Source organism: Quercus suber, unplaced genomic scaffold (genome assembly GCF_002906115.3).
Source record: "Quercus suber isolate HL8 unplaced genomic scaffold, Cork oak 2.0 scaffold_1441, whole genome shotgun sequence".
NCBI lineage: Eukaryota > Viridiplantae > Streptophyta > Magnoliopsida > Fagales > Fagaceae > Quercus > Quercus suber.
The window spans coordinates 4994-12750 of record NW_027070815.1 but is presented as its reverse complement, the minus strand read 5'-3'; the positions used below and the strand labels follow the sequence as shown (position 1 = coordinate 12750).

General features: G+C 33.3%; 1 long non-coding RNA gene across 1 annotated transcript; it reads right to left on the bottom strand.

The window, feature by feature from the left end:
* Window positions 1–1145: 1145 nt before the first annotated feature.
* LOC136065970 (uncharacterized) lies at window positions 1146–1949 on the bottom strand. Its single transcript, XR_010627531.1, has 2 exons — window positions 1687–1949; window positions 1146–1569 (listed from the first exon to the last, which is right to left on the bottom strand). It is a non-coding gene; the product is annotated as an uncharacterized LOC136065970 (long non-coding RNA).
* Between the last annotated feature and the right edge of the window lie 5808 nt (window positions 1950–7757).

Below are 7757 nucleotides of genomic sequence, written 5' to 3'. Positions count from 1 at the left end.
GTCTAATTATGGTTGTTTTTGAGCTTAATATAATTTATGTAATTTTTTTTTTTAAATCTAAAAATATTAATAACGTTGCTTTTTTTTATGTGTAGATATATAATTTATGTAAAAAAATCATTTGTTAGATTGGTCATACCAAAATGAAATTTTATCTATCCATAATCCAACCAATGATAGTTTCTGCCAAAAAAAAAAAAATTAATAACTCTTTTTTATATATGTGAGTTTCAAATAACTCAACTGGTAAAACATATGATCGTTTCTATAATTTAGTAACGCCACTTGAAGTAATCACAACATCTAAACCTAACTTTTATTATATAGTATATAATATAAAATTCTTGTTTAGCAAAAATCTTTCCCAAGATTTATAGCACTCCCATTAGTTCTTCCAAAATAGAAAAAACAGTAATTCAAATAAAAAGAATAGAAAAAGGTAAAATTTACACAATTTTGCTTCAAAGCTCCCCATATCAATGGGTGTATAAATGTGCAAATATACACATTTGCTATAGTATTTACACGGTTTCTGCACATAAGATTAGTTTATTCTTCTTCTTTTTTCCTTTTTTTTTTCCTCACAACTGTTGACTATCTCTTCCATCCTCCCATCCTCCGCAGCAACCCAAAAGAAAGAAGTAAAACACCAACCCAGTACGGGCGCTGGTGAACTAGGGGCAATGTCCTAAATTTTTTTTGAAAACTTCTTATTATTATTATTATTATTATTATTATTATTATGTATTAATTTTAGTAATTTTATTCTATAAAATTGTATTTTACTTTTTTAATTAATATCATTAATTCTTTTATGATTAATATTATGTTCACAAACTTTTATAAACTATTTTTAATGCAAATTCTTATTGGTTTGTATTTGAAACTACTATTCATATCAATCTTTTTACTTACTAATAACCGATTACCGGTTACTGTATCATTAACTTATGAAAAAAAAAAAATGTTGCAGCACAAACATTTTTTTATTTTAGTGACCATAATAAAAAATTATAGATTTAAAATTTAAAACTAAATATACAAGTTTAAATAATTATAGCTTAACAACTAAAATTACCAAAAATAAAACTAAAAAAATTAAGCTTAATTAACTAATTTTAGTGAAGAAAAAAAAAAAAAAAACGTACCTTTAAAAAATTCTTATCCCACACAAAAAATAAAATAAAATCTCAGCAACCTGGGAATATCAAGTCAGAGGTTGAAAGCCACCCTCCGGTTCGTCTTTCCCAGCAGCCTCCAAAAGAAGAAGAAGGAAACCTCCTAACTACCAACCCCACCACCGGAAAATCCATCCCAGCACCACCCAACCACCACCACCACAACTCATTTCATAGCAGGCTACCAGAAGAAGAAGAAGAAGGAGAATACCACCTAACCACAACCGGAAAACCCATCCCAAACCAAAATCAAACTAAAACCAAACCAATCACAAGGAAAAACCCATATGAAAACCCAAGGGAAAAACCACTGAATCTACCACCGAATGCTCTTATGGTGCTTAAGAGCTATATCATATAAAATTGTTACCAATAGGCAGGTTGTGGATCACTGTCCAGCAAACCAAAGAATTGGAGGCCTTAGGAATTAATTATCAAGGTTTCTGAAACTAGGAGAAAGAAAGCAAAAAGGAGTGCCTTACGAAGCTAAAAATCTGGAAGGACTTACCATGTTCACTGGTGGAAATAGTAGTGCAGCAGGTTTTTGGTGCAGTTTAGGAAGCTTTAGTAGAGGCAGCAATTCAAGCTACAAGTCTTGGTACTCTGAAACGTAGATGGAATGATGTTTCAGATGGAATGGCTTCTTATAATAAGACTTGGGAATAAAAAGAATAGTCAAATGCGTGTAGCGGGTGAGTGGGGGCAGTGAGAAAAGAAATTATTAGGACCTAGAACTACTCCAGATGACGTTGCCTCCCATGTCTACTTCTACTAAGAGCATACTTACCAAACCTTTCGAATGCTAAAAATCTTTTTGTTTTAGTATTTTGACTCAAAAGCTTTCTCTGTTAAGAATTTTAAATGCTATAATTTTTAGCGTTAATCTCATATTTGAAACTGCACTATTTACTAATTGTATAATTTATATTATTTTTTTATTCGGGTGGGGCCCACTTAGACATGGCAAAACGGGCGGGTCGGTTCGGGTCGGGTTAATCGGGTCGCGGGTCAAAACGGGTCATGGGTTAAAACGGGTCATTTTTAATGGGTCAAACGGGTTGCGGGTCAAACGGGTCGCGGGTCAAACGGGTCACGGGACGGGTCGAGTTGACCCGTATTTTTCAAACAAGTTTTTTTTTTTTTTTTGGAAATAGATGCAATTTGTCAATTGTTTCTAAGTTCCTTAACTATGATTAAATTTTCATTGGTGATACTATTACCACTTACCAATTACCACTAAACACTTGATATCTAAATTTGGTGCAACTCTTATTCCAGCTTTCTAGAAGCTAATCTTGGTATAATTTTTGATATGTTTAAAGTAGGAAGAGAAAATGAAGGTGGCAAGTAAAGAATGACAAACTATAATGAAGTACATAACATATTAAGTGAAGAAGAATAAGTAAATATCTTATAAGAATTACACCTCAATCTCAATCTCCTCAACGTTGGTAGACGTGGAAAAACGGGCGGGTCGGGTCGGATTCGGGTCGGGTCAATCGGGTCGCGGGTCAAAACGGGTCACGGGTCAAAACAGGTCATTTTTAAACGGGTCAAACGGGTTGCGGGTCAAACGGGTTGCGGGTTAAACGGGTCGCGGGTCAAACGGGTCGGGTCAAACGGGTCTGACCCGTTTTGCCATGTCTAGGCCCACTTTCTTTTCTTCTTTGTCTTTCTTATTTCTCTGATCCAAATCACAAATCCATGGCTGATTTGTGACTGACCCCAAATCAGCCACCAACTATCACCGCGGCAGTCCAGGGCGAGCAAACCGTGGCAGCCCACGGCGAGCAGCGGCCCTATGGCCACTCACGCGATCTGAACCAACCCACAGCCACACACGTGATCTAAAGCCACCCACAGTGATTTGAACCCACCCACAGCGAGCCACAACCACCACTGGCGCACGACAATCTAAATCCCACGATAATTTGAAGCCTACAAGCCGATCTTAAGAGAGAGGAGAAGCTTTTACTGTGAGAGGAAGAGAGGAGAAAGCGTGATGGGTTTGCTAGTGGGTTTGCTAGTGGTAGCGATGCTGGAGTTTTTTTTTTTTTTTTTTTTTTCTTCCTTCCTTTGGTTGGTGGTGATGAGTGGATGTGGTGGTTGTGGGTGGATGTGAAGGTTTTCTTTCTGCTGTGATTTTTTTTTTCTTTTTTGTTAGTGGTGGTTGTGGTATGGGTGGTGGGTGGTTGGTAAGGTGGTGTCGGCGGTGCTATGAGAAAGAGAGAGGTAGAGGAAAGAGAGGAAAAATAAATAAAAAAATTATTGAAAAATAATAAAGAAACATTATTTAAATGAAATGGCAAAAAAAAAAAGTTTTGATATAGGTTGTATTGTAAAGTGGTGTGTTATATGTTATAAAAATAGGTTTTGAAAGGGTAAATGCTAAATTTTTTACGAGTCTTGATAAGGATGCTCTAATCTACTTCTGCTAACTATATAAAAAGTGTCTATAGCCATTTCTACAATTACTTTGGTTTAGTCAATTTTTGTCTCTTTGTGAGCAAAAACAGTACGTGTTGTTGTAGAAAGCCAAAAATAATTTCACCGTAAGACCAAAACAAAACTTGATGGTTAGAACACTCACAGCAGTACATTTATATGTTATATTGCTAAATTATAGCTCCTCAAATATCAAAATCTTGCTCTAGTAGTGGATCTAAATCTATTTTTTTTAGCTCTATTGCTACAGTGCACATCTATAAATAATGTACACTGTTCATGAGAGCTAAAAAAATATATTATTTTATTCTGCCCTGGAGATTAAATATATTATTTCATTCTCTCTCTCACTTCATGCCCCTCTCTCTCTCTCAGTCACTCAGCTCTCATCCTCTCCCAAGACTCTCTTAATCTCTCAAGCTCTCATCCTCTCTCAGTCACTCTCCTCTCTCACCGTCACTCTCTCAATCTCCCTCATTCACTGCCGCCTGCTCGACCCAGCTGTCCTAAGTCGCCGATGCCTCACCGTCACTCTCCTCTCTCACTATCACTCTCTCAAGCTCCCTCATTCAACACCGCCGACCCAACCCAGCCGTCCCAAGTTGTCGATCGCCTCAAACGCACGTCGCCGACCCACCCCTTCTGCTGACCCAGCTTGCCGATGTTGTGCTTGTTTGTGATTGGTGGTTTTTTTATTTTGTTTGTGATTGGTGATTTTGTTTGGTCTAGGTTGAGGAAAAAATTGGAGATTTGGGTTTTTTTTTTTTTTTTTTTTTACCTACTATGGATTGCTAGTGCTGGTGCTAGTGCTGGTGGCATTGGTAGTGGTTGTGGTTTGTGCTGTGAATGTTTTTTGGGTAGTGAGATATATTATTTTATTGTAGTGATTATATTATTTTATTGTGATGTTTATATTATTTATTGTGTTAAAATCTAAAATAGATCCACTGCTACAGCATGTGTGTAGGTAAAATAAATAAACTAACTTTTGGTAGAGCTAAATTGCTAAATTTTTAGCTCCACTGCTGTGGATGCTCTTAGTGTGGGTTTGGATTTGAATGAAAATTATAAATTATTTTATTATTTAGTTTATTTTTTCTATTATTTATGGGTTTTATTACTTTTTTTTAATACTATTTATAGACTTTGTTGTACTATTTCAACTAACATTTACCTTTATAAACAGTACTTTCAACAATAAGTTTTCAGTTTCAGTAAAATAAGTGGTATCTAAACAGACCTTTAATGCAGAGGCATTTCACGTGTGCTAGACCTGCTGAATTGGGCCTTTTTTTATTTTTCCATTTTCCTTTTTTAACATCTATATGTAGTTGTGTAATTTGTAAATAGTGCTTTAAGCTTATTTCCGTTTTTATTTTTTAAAATATTTATATATAGTAATATAGTGTTTTTGTTACCTATACAACAAATTGTCATAATATTTTCATAATTAATAAGGTGTCAATTCTTTGTAAAACAAAATAAAATAATAAACTATCAAACCGTGACCAACTACAATTGAAAATAAAGTTATTGTGAAAATATTATAACATTTTTGGTGTTATTATAATATTTTTGAAATTTATATCGCATTAGTTGCACATAGATAAAAATAAATAAATAAAATATGAAATGTCATACAAGGACGTACTACAACTTAAAATAAATGTATTATTAAAATGTAACATGTTAGGTTCTAAAGATTTAGAAATTTATGTATTTAGAACTCTAATTTGTATTGTTGGCAAACCATGATCAAAACAGGTTGTTTAGTCTTGTTTAGGCTTACTCAAAGTATGTTTATTTGTAAAACTGGAATCGAGTGAGTGCAGATTTATTGGACTAAATCTGTAAGGCTCGATCGATCGAAAATTAGACTCGATCGATCGAACCACGTACAGATTTATTTTTCTGCAGAGTTCCAGTTCAGCCCAAACTCTATTTAAACGTCTTGGGGTTCAAGTAAAACACTTCTATATATAAGGAAAACCCTAGAACGTTTTTGGGACTTCTGAGAGAGAGATTAGAGTGCCTCTTGTGCCTCCTTTTATTTTTAGGGTTTTGTACCCAAACCTCTCTAAGTCTTTGTTGCTCATATTTGCGGTTTATGTGAATCTCTTGTGAGATCCTTGAGGAGCTTTCCTTCAGATAAACTTAGGGTTTTTAAGGTAGAGATTATTTCAACATCTTGATGATCAGCAAGGTTGCTACCATTGGAGTTTAAAAGAAAAGCAAGCGGGGAGCTTGTAGCTGATTGAAGAATTCAAGAAAGAAGTAGTCCGTGGATTCGGAGCCTGCGCATGGTCGTGTCAGGAAGTTTTACTGGTGGGTAGCATTAGGAAGTCGAGCGGGGAGCTTGTAGTCCTTCTGTAATAACTTCAATTCTTTCATAGTGAATTCTGTTATGCCTTGAGGATCGGTGGGTCAAATCCTCCCCAGGTTTTTACCGTGTGGTTTCCTGGGTGATCATATCTTGTGTTATTTATTTTCTGCTGCTTTATATTCTTGATATGATTGTTTGGATTGTTTTAACCTAGAATTGCTTAATTTGACTAAGTAACAACTTGGCTAATTAATCTAGGCTACGCAATCTGGTTGTTTAAGGGGTCTAAATTTCCAACATAACATTTTGTTGTTATTATAATATTTTCGCAACTACTAAGGTGTAAGTTTCTTAAAGCACTCACATCAACTTATGCAAAATGGCATAAGAGCCAAATTTTGCCCAACCAATTCCAAAAACTGCCCACATTAGCTTATGCATCTATTGTGCAAAATTCATTTAAACTATAATCCTTATGCAAATATACACAAGCATTGTTGTTGTGCATTTTAGTTTTTATTATTTCTTTGCATTTTTCGATGATGAAGAAAGAGAGTTGATGTTGATGTTGTTGTTGTTGTTTTCATAATATTTTTATAATTACTGAGCTATGAGTAGCTTATAAATCAAAATAAAATAAAATATCATACAATGAGCCATCACAACTTAAAATATTGTGAAAATGTGACATATTGTTGTTATTACAATATTTTCACAATTGCTAAGGTATAAGTTCTTTATAAGTCAAAATAAAATAAAACAATAAATTATTAGACTAGGACCCATCATAACTGAAAATAAACGTATTGTGAAAATTTTATGACATTTTGTTGTTGTCATAATATTTTCACAGTTACTCAGATATAAGATTTAGTAGGTTTTAATCTTCCAAACTTATAATTTTATATAATTCGATGACACATATGCCTTTTGTTATCTTGTTCTTTTAAAAAAAAATTATTTTCTTGCTTAAAAGGCATTTAATAAAAACTAAATAAACTAAACATTATAGCTAGACGCATAAAATGTAATAATTCAATAAAGAATGAAGTATGAATACAAATATTCATTGTGGATGGCTATAGATATTTGACGAAGAGTTTTAATTACATATAGTCTTATTCATTATAAAAATTCAAATATTATGACAATGTTTTAGCAAAACTTAGTTGTTTATTGTTCGAAGATGATATTTGTTATCATTTTTTTTTTTTTTTTTGATAACCTATTTGTTATCATTCTTAAAATATTTTTAGTGAATGGATATTGCATTTAGCATAGGTTCTAAGAAACTATTATACTAAAATAGATATTCATATGTTAAATAACTACGTTAAGTTTGTATGTAATCAACTTTATTATATGAATGATATTAGCATTATATGGCGTGCATTTTTTAGTACATGGTTCCATACTTCTTCAAATAGAAATTTTGTCTTAAATTTCTTACCTAATGGACAGCACGTGCCCACATGCCACTCAAATTAGTTATATAAAAATGGTCAAAGGCACTCTCTACAGTGCTTTGGCTATAGTGTTTTGGTTTGGTCGAGTGTCTTGTCATTTGTTGTGAGTCCAAACGTTGCGTTTTGTTACGAAAAAGCAAGTCTCTCCTTTTTAGTGATAAACCAAAACAAAACTTAAGCAGTATTTGGATATCATATATTTGGCTAAAATTAAAAATTTATTATTGAAAGTACTGTAAATAAAAAGTAAGAGTTAGTTAAAATAGTATAGTAAGGCCTATAAATAGTATAAAAGGTACAGTAATACTCATAAATAGTAGCAAAAATAAACTAAATAGTAAAATA